Genomic DNA, 12,389 nt, shown 5'->3' with positions numbered 1-12,389 from the left:
CCTCTATTTCTTCTTCTTCTACTCTCTTCTTTCTTCTTTTGCTCGAGGACGAGCAACCTTCTAAGTTTGGTGTGGTAAAAGCTAAAGCTTTTTTGTTTTTCCATAACCATTTATGGCACCTAAGGCCGGAGAAACCTCTAGAAAGAGGAAAGGGAAGGCAAAAGCTTCCACCTCCGAGTCATGGGAGATGGAGAGATTCCTCTTAAGGGTGCATCAAGACCACTTCTATGAAGTTGTGGCCAAGAAGAAGGTGATCCCTGAGGTCCCTTTTAAGCCCAAAAAGGGCGAATATCCAGAGATCCGACATGAGATCCGAAGAAGAGGTTGGGAAGTTCTTACCAACCCCATTCAACAAGTCGGATTCTTAATGGTTCAAGAGTTCTATGCCAATGCATGGATCACCAAGAACCATGATCAAAGTGTGAACCCGGACCCCAAGAATTGGCTTACAATGGTCCGAGGGAAATACTTAGACTTTAGTCCAGAAAATGTAAGATTGGCATTCAATTTGCCTATGATGCAAGGAGATGCACACCCATACACTAGAAGGGTCAACTTTGATCAAAGGTTGGACCAAGGCCTCATGAACATCTGTGACGAGGGCGCTCAAAGGAAGAGATATTCAAGAGGGAAGCCGGTTCAACTAAGAAGGCATGACCTCAAGCCCGTGGCTAGGGGATAGTTGGAGTTCATCCAATGCTCAATCATTCCCACTAGCAACCGATCTGAAGTTACTATAGACCGGGCTATCATGATTGATAGCATCATGATTAGAGAGGAAGTAGAAGTTCATGAGGTTATATCCCAAGAACTCTACAAAGTGGCAGACAAGTCCTCTACTGTGGCAAGGATAGCCTTCCCTCACCTCATTTGTCACCTCTGCAATTCAGTTGGAATTGACATAGAGGGATACATTCTCATTGATAAGGACAAGCCCATCACTAAGAAAAGGATGGGGCAAACAAGAGATCCCACTCATGCACAAGAGCATGAGGAAACTCCTCATCATGAAATCCCTGAGATGCCTCAAGGGATGCATTTTCCTCCACAAAACTATTGGGAGCAAATCAACACCTCCCTAGGAGAATTAAGTTCCAACATGGGACAACTAAAGGTGGAGTACCAAGAGCATTCCATCCTCCTCCATGAAATAAAAGAAGACCAAAGAACCATGAGAGAGGAGCAACAAAGGCAAGGAAGAGACATTGAGGAGCTTAAGCACTCCATAAGATCTTCAAGAGGAAGAACTAGCCGCCATCACTAAGGTGGACCATTTCTTTAATTTCCTTGTTCTTTATTTTCTATTTTTCAAATTATTATGCTTTATGTTTATTTATGTTTGTGTCTTTATTACATGTGTCTAAGTGTCTATGCCTTAAAGCTATGAAAATGAATCCATCACCTTTCTTAAATGAAAAATATTTTTAATTGAAAAAGAAAAAGAAGTGCATGAATTTCAAATTTTAAAACAGTTTAATTATTTTGATGTGGTGGCAATACTATTATTTTTCTGAATGAATGCTTGAACAGTGCATATTTTTGAATTTGATTGTTTATGAATGTTAAAATTGTTGGCTCTTGAAAGAATGATGGAAAAAGGAGAAATGTTATCTGATGATCTGAAAAATCATAAAATTTATTCTTGAAGCAAGAAAAAGTAGTGAAAAGCTTGCAGAAAAAAAGGCAAAAAAAAAAGAGAAAAGAAAAAGAAAAGCAAGCAGAAAAAGCCAATACCCCTTTAAACCAAAAGGCAAGGGTGATAAAAAGGATCCAAGGCTTTGAGCATCAGTGGATAGGAGGGCCCACAGGAATAAAATCCTGGCCTAAGCGGCTAAACCAAGCTGTCCCTAACCATGTGCTTGTGGCGTGAAGGTGTCAAGTAAAAACTTGAGACTAAGCGGTTAAAGTCATGGTCCAAAAGCAAAAAGAGTGTGCTTAAGAGCTCTGGACACCTCTAATTGGGGACTCTAGCAAAGCTGAGTCACAATCTGAAAAGGTTTACCCAGTTATGTGTCTGTGGCATTTATGTATCCGGTGGTAATACTGGAAAACAAAATGCTTTGGGTCACGGCCAAGAATCATAAAGTAGCTGTGTTCAAGAATCAACATACTTAACTAGGAGAATCAATAACACTATCTGGATTCTGAGTTCCTATAGAAGCCAATCATTCTAAACTTCAAAGGATAAAGTGAGATGCCAAAACTGTTCAGAAGCAAAAAGCTAAAAGCCCCGCTCATCTAATTAATACTGATCTTCATAGATGTTTTTGGAATTCATTGTATATTCTCTTCTTTTTATCCTATTTGATTTTCAGTTGCTTGGGGACAAGCAAGAATTTAAGTTTGGTGTTGTGATGATCGGATAATTTAGACGCTTTTTGGCATTGTCTTTTAGTATGTTTTTAGTATATTTTAATTAGTTTTTATTATATTTTTATTAGTTTTTAAATAAAAATCACTCTTCTGGACTTTACTATAAGTTTGTGTGCTTTTCTATGATTTCAGGTATTTTCTGGCTGAAATTGAGGGACCTGAGCAAAAATCTGATTCAGAGGCTGAAAAAGGACTGCAGATGCTGTTGGATTCTGACCTCTCTGCACTCTAAGTGGATTTTCTGGAGCTACAAAGCCCAATTGGCGTGCTCTCAATTGCGTTGGAAAGTAGAAATCCTGAGCTTTCCAGTAATATATAATAGTTCATACTTTGCCCGAGATTTGATGGCCCAAACAGGCGTTCCAAGTCAGCTCAAGAATTCTGGCGTTTAACGCCAGAACTGACACAAAAGCTGGAGTTAAACGCCCAAACTGGCACAAAAGCTGGTGTTTAACTCCAAGAAAAGTCTCTACACATGGAAGCTTTAATGCTCAGCCCAAGCACACACCAAGTGGGTCCGGAAGAAGATTTCTGCATTAATTACTGATTTCTGTAAACCCTAGGCTACTAGTTCTCTATAAATAGGACCTTATACTATTGTATTTTCATCTTTGGACGTTTAGTCCCTAGACCTTGGAGGCTGGCCATTCGGCCATGCTTACACCATTATCACTTTTGTATTTTCAACGGTGGAGTTTTTACACACCATAGATTAAGGTGTGGAGCTCTGCTATTCTTCATGAATCAATACAAGTACTATTGTTTTTCTATTCAACTCAAGTCTATTTCTTCTCCAAGATATTCATTCGCACCCAAGAACATGATGAATGTGATGATTAGGTGACACTCATCACCATTCTCACCTATGAACGCGTGACTGACAACCACTTCCGTTCTACATGCAAACAAGCTTGAATGTGTATCTCTTGGGTTTCTAATCTAAGATTGGAACCTTCGTGGTATAGGCTAGAATTATTGGCGGCCATTCCTGAGATCCGGAACGTCTAAACCTTGTCTGTGGTATTCTGAGTAGGATCTGGGAAGGGATGACTGTGACGAGCTTCAAACTCGTGATTGTTGGGCGTGTGACAGACGCAAAAGGATCAATGAATCCTATTCCAGCATGATTGAGAACCGACAGATGATTAGTCGTGCGGTGACAGTGCATTAGGAACGTTTTCACTGAGGGGACGAGAAGTAGCCATTGACAACGGTGATGTCCAACATAAAGCTTGCCATGGAAAGGAGTATGAATGATTGGAAGAAGGCAATAGGAAAGCAGAGGTTCAGGAGGAACAAAGCATCTTCATACGCTTATCTGAAATTCCAACCAAAGAATTACATAAGTATCTCTATCTATATTTTATGTTTTATTTATCTTTTAATTATCAATTCTCCATCACCATATGAATTCGCCTAACTGAGATTTACAAGGTGACCATAGCTTGCTTCAAGCCGACAGTCTCCGTGGGATCGACCCTTACTCACGTAAGGTATTACTTAGACGACCCAGTGCACTTGCTGGTTAGTTGTGCGGAATTGTGACAAAGTGTTATTAACGTTTAAGAGCTCCAAGTCCTTTGGCGCCATTGTTGATGATCACAATTTCGTGTACCAAGTTTTTGGCGCCGTTGCCGGGGATTGTTCGAGTTTGGACAACTGACGGTTCATGTTGTTGCTTAGATTAGGTATTTTTCTTTTTATTTTTAAGAATGAATTCTAGAATTTCAAGGTGATGTTCTTATCATCACAAAAGCTGATTGATTCTCATCAATTTAGCTGCTGAATGTAATGTCCTGCTGAAGCTTGGCCAGCCATGTCTACTCTTTTTAGACTGAAGCTTTAGACTAACATTGCATGATTCCTGGAATTCTTATTAAAAAGTTTTGAATCTCTTTATTCTCTTTTTCATATAATTTTCGAAAAATCACAGAAAAATTTATAAAATCATAAAAACCAAAAATATTTTATGTATCCTAGTGTCAATTTTTAAGTTTGGTGTCTTGCATGCATTGTTTATTTGATCTTAGTTGCATTTTTTATTGTTTCTCATTATTAAAAATTCAAAAATATTTTCAAAATTGTGTCTTTTCAAGTTAATGATACAGAGAGTTGAAGATTCAGAACATTCAGCAGAGGAATCAAACAGAAAAAGCTGGGCGTTCAAAACGCTCAGTGAAGAAGGAAAACTGGCGTTTAAACGCCAACCAGGGTACCTGGCTGGGCGTTTAACACCCAAAAAGGTAGCATTTTGGGCGTTAAACGCCAGAATGGATGCCATTCTGGGCGTTTAACGCCAGAAGGACACTAGAGGGAAGATTTTGTTTTTAACTCAAATTTTTTACAAATCTTCGTAATTTTTCAAAATCAAATATTTTTCAAATTATATCCTTTCAATCATATCTTCTCAAAATCAATTTCTTTCCATTTTTTTTACTATTTTCGAAAATCCTTGCTAAAATTAATGATTTACTTCAAAATTTTCAAGTTGTTACTTGCCTATTAAGAAAGGATCAAATTTTAAATTTTAAGAATCATATCTTTTAATTTCTTGTTAGTAAAGTAATCAACTTTAATTTTTAAACTTTCTTTTTTTTTTAATTAATTTTCAATCATATCTTCTCAATCATATCTTTTCAATCACATGTTTTTCAAAATTAACTCTCAATCATATCTTTTTAATTTCTAATTTCAAAATCTTTTCAAAAATCACTTAATTTCTTTCCTAATCTTAATTTTCGAAAATCTCAATCAAATTTTCAAATTTCTTTTTAATTATTTCAAAATCTTTTTAATTTATTTTCGAAAATTCTTCCCCTCTTCTCACATCCTTCTATTTAAGGGACTAACACTCCTCCTCAAGGTGCAATTCGAACTCTATCCCTCTTGATAAGTTCGAATTCTCCTCTATCTACCTCCTCCTTCTATTCTTCTTTTCCTCTGACACCTCAAGGAATCTCTATACTGTGACATAGAGGATTCCCTACTTTCTTGTTCTCTTCTCTTTCATATGAGTAGGAACAAAGATAAAAGCATACTTGTTCAAGCTGATCCTGAACCTGAAAGGACCTTGAAGAGAAAGCTAAGAGAAGCTAAAGCACAATTCTCTCTAGAGGGCCTAACAGAGCTTTTCAAAGAAGAAAAAACCATGGCAGCCGAAAACAACAATGCCAACAATGCAGGGAAGGTGCTTGGTGACTTTACTGCACCTACTCCCAACTTCTATGGGAGAAGCATCTCAATCCCTGCCATTGGAGCAAACAACTTTGAGCTTAAGCCTCAATTAGTCTCTCTAATGCAACAGAATTGCAAGTTTCATGGACTTTCATTGGAAGATCCTCATCAGTTCTTAGCTAAATTCTTGCAAATCTGTGACACTATCAAGACAAATGTGGTTGACCCTGAAGTCTACAGACTTATGCTCTTCCCTTTTGCTGTAAGAGATAGAGCTAGGACATGGTTGGATTCACAACCTAAAGAAAGCCTGAACTCTTGGGAAAAGCTAGTTAATGCCTTCTAGGCAAATTTCTTTCCACCTCAAAAATTAAGCAAGCTTAGAGTGGAAGTCCAAACCTTCAGACAGAAGGAAGGTGAATCCCTCTATGAAGCTTAGGAAAAATACAAGCAATCGATCAGAAAGTGTCCTTCTGACATGCTTTCTGAATGGAGTATCATAGGTATCTTCTATGATGGTCTGTCGGAACTATCCAAGATGTCATTGGACAGCTCTGCTGGAGGATCTCTTCATCTGAAGAAGACACCTGCAAAAGCTCAGGAACTCATTAAAATGGTTGCAAATAACCAATTCATGTACACTTCTGAAAGGAATCCTGTGAATAATGGGACAACTCAGAAGAAGGGAGTTCTTGAGATTGATACTCTGAATGCCATATTGGCTCAGAATAAAATATTGACCCAACAAGTCAATATGATTTCTCAGAGTCTGTCTGGAATACAAGCAGTAACAGGCAGTACTAAGGAAGCTTCCTTTGAAGAAGACGCTTATGATCCTGAGAACCCAGCAATGGAAGAGGTGAATTGCATGGGAGAACCCTATGGAAACACCTATAATCCTTCATGGAGAAATCATCCAAATCTCTCATGGAATGATCAACAGAGACCTCAACAAGGTTTCAACAACAGTAATGGTGGAAGAAATAGGTTTAGTAATGGCAAGCCTTTTCCATCATCTTCTCATCAACAGACAGAGAATTCTAAGCAAAGCCACTCTGACTTAGAAACCATTGTCTCTAATCTAATCAAAACCACTCAAAGTTTCATGGCTGAAACAAGGTCCTCCATTAGAAATTTGGAGGCACAAGTGGGTCAGCTGAGTAAAAAAATTACTGAACTCCCTCCTAGTACTCTCCCAAACAATACAGAAGAGAATCCAAAGAGAGAGTGCAAGGCCATAAACACGTCTCACATGGCCGAACCTGGAGAGGAGGAAGAGGCAGTGATCTCCGCTGAGGAAGACCTCAATGGACATCCACTGACCTCCATGGAGTTCCCTGATGAGGAACCATGGAAATCTGAGGCTCACACAAAGACCATAGAGATTCCATTGAATTTACTTCTGCCATTCATGAGCTCTGATGAGTATTCTTCCTCTGAAGAAGATGAAGATGTTACTGAAGAGCAAGTTGCTAAGTAACTTGAAGCAATCATGAAGCTAAATACCAAGTTGTTTGGCAATGAGACTTGGGAGGATGAACCTCCATTGCTCATCAAAGAACTGGATGACTTGACTAGGCAGAGATTACCTCTGAAGAGACAAGATCCTGGAAAGTTCTCAATACCTTGTACCATAGGTACCATGACCTTTGAGAAGGCTCTGTGTGACCTAGGGTCAAGCATAAACCTCATGCCTCTCTCTGTAATGGAGAAGCTAGGGATCATTGAGGTACAAGCTGCAAGAATCTCACTAGAGATGGTAGACAATTCAAAGGAACAGGCTTATGGACTTGTAGAGGATGTCTTGGTAAAGGTTGGAGACCATTACATCCCTGATGATTTCATAATCCTAGAGACTGGGAAGTGTATGGATGAATCCATCATCCTTGGCAGACCCTTCCTAGCCGCAGCAAAAGCTGTGATTGATGTTGACAGAGGAGAATTGATCATTTAAGTGAATGGAGACTCCCTTGTGTTTAAATCTCAAGGATATCCCTCTGTCACCATAGAGAGGAAGCATGAAGAGCTTCTCTCAATACAGAGTCAAACAGAGCCCCCACAGTCGAATTCTAAGTTTGGTGTTGGGAGGCCACAACCAAACTTTAAGTTTGGTGTTGAACCCCCACATTCAAACTCTAAGTTTGGTGTTGGGAGGTTCCAACATTGCTCTAAACTTTTGTGAGGCTCCATGAGAGCCACTGTCAAGCTATTGACATTAAAGAAGCGCTTGTTGGGAGGCAACCCAATCTTTAACTATCTATATTAAATTTCTATTTTCTTTTGTTATTTTTTGTTTTCTATAGGTTGATGATCATGTGAAGTCACAAAAATAATTGAAAAAGCAAAAATAGAAGAAAAAACAGAATGAAAAACAGAACACCCTGGAGGAAAAACTTACTGGCATTTAAATGCCAGTAAGGGTAGCAGAATGGGCGTTAAACGCCCAGTCTGGCACCATTCTGGGCGTTTAACGCCAGAAATGGACACCAGACTAGCGTTTAACGCTAGGAATGGGCAAGAAACTGGCGTTAAATGCCAGAAATGGGCAGCAACCTGGTGTTTAACGCCAGGATTGGCAGCAACGGGCGTTTTGCACGCCACATGGTGCAGAAATGAGAAATCCTTGACACCTCAGGATCTGTGGATCCCACAGGATCGCCACCTACCTCATCTCTCTCTCTCTTCTTCACCCATTCACCAATCACCTCAATACATCTTCCCCAAAAACCCTTCACCTATCAAATTCCACCATTCTCTTCACCACTCACATCCATCCTTCATGAAACCCCACCTACCTCACCATTCAAATTCAAACCACTTTCCTTCCCAAACCCACCCATAATGGCTGATGAGCGGATAATTTATACGCTTTTTGACATTGTTTTTAGTATGTTTTTAGTAGGATCTAGTTACTTTTAGGGATGTTTTCACTAGTTTTTATGTTAAATTCACATTTCTGGACTTTACTATGAGATTGTGTGTTTTTCTGTGATTTCAGGTATTTTCTGGCTGAAATTGAGGGACTTGAGCAAAAATCAGATTCAGAGGTTGAAGAAGGACTGCTGATGCTGTTGGATTCTGGCCTCCCTGCACTCAAAGTGAATTTTCAGGAGCTACAGAACTCGAAATGGTGCGCTTCCAATTGCGTTGGAAAGTAGACATCTAGGGCTTTCCAGCAATATATAATAGTTCATACTTTGGCCAAGAATAGATGACGTAAACTGGCGTCCAACGCCAGCTTTCTATCCAATTCTGGCGTCCAGCGCCAGAAAAGGAGCCAAAACCAGAGTTGAACGCCCAAACTAGTACAAATACTGGTGTTCAACTCCAAGAAGGACCTCTACACGTGCAACATTCAAGCTCAGCCCAAACACACACCAAGTGGGCCCAGAAAGTGGATTTATGCATCAATTACTTACTCATGTAAACCCTAGTGACTAGTTTATTATAAATAGGACCTTTTACTATTGTATTTGAGATCTTTGGTCTCAGTTTTAATCCATTATTCATCTTAGGAGACTATTGATCACGCTTTAGAGGGGCTGGCCATCTCGGCCATGCCTGGACTCTCACTTATGTATTTTCAACGGTAGAGTTTCTACACTCCATAGATTAAGGTGTGGAGCTCTGCTGTTCCTCAAAGATTAATGCAAAGTACTACTGTTTTCTATTCAATTCATCTTATTTCGCTTCTAAGATATCCATTCGCACCCAAGAACGTGATGAAGGTGATGATTATGTGTGACGCTCATCACCATTCTCCCCTATGAACACGTGCCTGACAAACACTTCCGTTCTACATGAAATAAGCTAGAATGAATATCTCTTAGATCTCCTAACCAGAATCTTCGTGGCGTAAGCTAGGATGATGGTGGCATTCAAGAGAATCCGGAAAGTCTAAACCTTGTCTGTGGTATTCCGAGTAGGATTCAATGATTGAATGACTGTGACGAGCTTCAAACTCGCGATTGTTGGGCATTAGTGACAGACGCAAAAGGAGGGTGAATCCTATTCCAGCATGATCGAGAACCGACAGATGATTAGCCGTGCTGTGACAGAGCATGTGAGCATATTTTTCCCTGAGAGGAGGGGATGTAGCCACTGACAACGGTGATGCCCTTGCATAAAGCCAGCCATGGAAAGGAGTAAGACTGATTGGATGAAGATAGCAGGAAAGCAGAGGTTCAGAGGAACGAAAAGCATCTCCATTCGCTTATCTGAAATTCCTACCAATGATTTACATAAGTACCTCTATCCCTATTTTATTATATAATATTCGAAAACACCATTATCACTTTATATCTGCCTAACTGAGATTTTCAAGGTGACCATAGCTTGCTTCATACCAACAATCTCCGTGGGATTCGACCCTTACTCACGTAAGGTATTACTTGGACGACCCAGTGCACTTGCTGGTTAGTTGTATCGAAGTTGTGAACCATGGTATTGGCACCATGTTCTTGGCACCATTGCCAGGGATTGTTCGAGCCTGGACATCACAATTTCGTGCACCAAGTTTTTGGCGCCGTTGCCGGGGATTGTTCAAGTTTGGACAACTGACGGTTCATCTTGTTGCTCAGATTAGGTAATTTTCTTTTTGTTTTCTTTTCAAAAAAAATTTTTCAAAAATATTTCAAAATTTTCTCCTTTGTTTTCGAAAAAAAAATAAAAATAAAAATGTTTTCAAAAATAAAATTTATTCAGAATTTTTAAGAATGAATTCTAGTGTTTCATGAAGCATGTAAAGCCTGGCTGGCTGTAAAGCCATGTCTAAATTTATTTGGACTGAGTCTTGCAATTTGTTATCAAGAGCAATATACTCTGGTGTTAAATGATGAAGCTTGGCTGGCCATTGGCCATGTCTAGTGTTTTGGACTGAAGCTTTCATTGAAAGCTTGGCTGGCTAGTGAGCCATGTCTAATTCCTGGACTGAAGCTTTAGACTAACATGGCAAGATTCCTGGAATTCATATTAAAAATTTTGGAATCCTTATTTTCTTTTTTCAAATTAATTTTCGAAAAAAAAAATACAAAAAAATTAGAAAATCATAAAAATCAAAAATATTTTTCTGTTTCTTGTTTGAGTCTTGAGTCATGTTATAAGTTTGGTGTCAATTGCATGTGCATCTTGCATTTTTCGAAAATTCTCATGCATTCATGGTGTTCTTCATGATCTTCAAGTTGTTCTTGGTAAGTCTTCTTGTTTGATCTTGATGATTTTTTGTTTTGTGTCTTTTCTTGTTTTTCATATGCATTCTTGAATTCTTAGTGTCTAAGCATTAAAGAATTCTAAGTTTGGTGTCTTGCATGATTTCTTTGCATTAAAAATTTTTCAAAATTGTGTCTATGATGTTCATCTTGATATTCATAGTGTTCTTGGTGTTCATCTTGACATTCATAGCATTCTTGCATGCATTCATTGTTTTGATCTAAAAATTTCATGCATTGCAAAATTTTCATGTTTTTCATAAAAATTTCAAAAATCAAAAAATATCTTTCCCTTTTTCTCTCATCAAATTCGAAAATTTGAGTTGACTTTTTCAAAAATTTTTAAAATCAAGTTGTTTCTTATGAGTCAAATCAAATTTTCAATTTGAAAATCTTATCTTTTTCAAAATCTTTTTCAAAAATCAAATCTTTTTCAAAATTCTTAGTTATTTTCGAAAATTCCAAAAATATTTTTCAAAAATCTTTTTCTTATTTTTATATCAAATTTTCGAAAATAACATAATCAATTAATGTTTTGATTCAAAAATTTGAAGTTTGTTACTTGCTTGTTAAGAAAGATTCAAACTTTAAGTTCTAGAATCATATCTTTTGATTTCTTATGAATCAAGTCATTAATTGAGATTTTAAAAATCAAATCTTTTTCAAAATTAGTTTCTAAAATATCTTCTTATCTTATCTTTTTGAAAAATATCTTTTCAAAATATCTTTTCTAACTTCCTAACTTCTTATCTTTTCAAAATTTGTTTCAACTAACTAACTAACTTTTTGTTTGTTTCTTAACTTTTTCAAAACTACCTAACTAACTCTCTCTCTCTAATTTTCGAAAATATCTTTCCTCTTTTTCAAAAATTTCTTTTTAATTAACTAATATTCTTATTTTTTATTTTTGATTTTAAAAATTTTCGAAAATCACTAACATTTTTCAAAAACCATTTTCAAAAATCACTAACTCTTTTTCAAAAAAATATTTTCAAAAATTCTCCCTCTCCCATCTCATTCTATTTATTCATTCATATCCTAACATCTCATCTCACATATCTAGCCTCCTCACAGTTGTGTTTCTTCCATTATATCACATTCTTTGTCTCCCCCTCTTCTTCTACTCACACAGGGATCCCTATACTGTGGTATAAAGGATCTCTATTATTATTATTATTTTTCTGTGCCTTCTTCTTTGTCATATGAGCAGGAGCAAGGATAAGAACATTCTTGTGGAAGCAGATCCAGAACCTGAAAGGACTCTGAAGAAAAAATTAAGAGAAGCTAAAATACAACAATCCAGAGATAACCTTTCAGAAATTTTCGAACAGGAGAAGGAGATGGCAGCCGAAAATAATAATAATGTAAGGAAGATGCTTGGTGACTTCACTGCACCTAATTCCAATTTACATGGAAGAAGCATCTCCATTCCTGCCATTGGAGCAAACAACTTTGAGCTGAAACCTCAATTAGTTTCTCTGATGCAGCAGAACTGCAAGTTTCATGGACTTCCATCTGAAGATCCTTTTCAGTTCTTAACTGAATTCTTGCAAATATGTGATACTGTTAAGACTAATGGAGTAGATCCTGAAGTCTACAGGCTCATGCTTTTCCCTTTTGCTGTAAGAGACAGAG

This window comes from Arachis ipaensis, chromosome B4 (genome assembly GCF_059453495.1).
Source record: "Arachis ipaensis isolate K30076 ecotype BB chromosome B4, ASM5945349v1, whole genome shotgun sequence".
Lineage (NCBI taxonomy): Eukaryota > Viridiplantae > Streptophyta > Magnoliopsida > Fabales > Fabaceae > Arachis > Arachis ipaensis.
The sequence above is the reverse complement of the archived record's forward strand: the minus strand, read 5'-3'. Positions refer to the sequence as shown.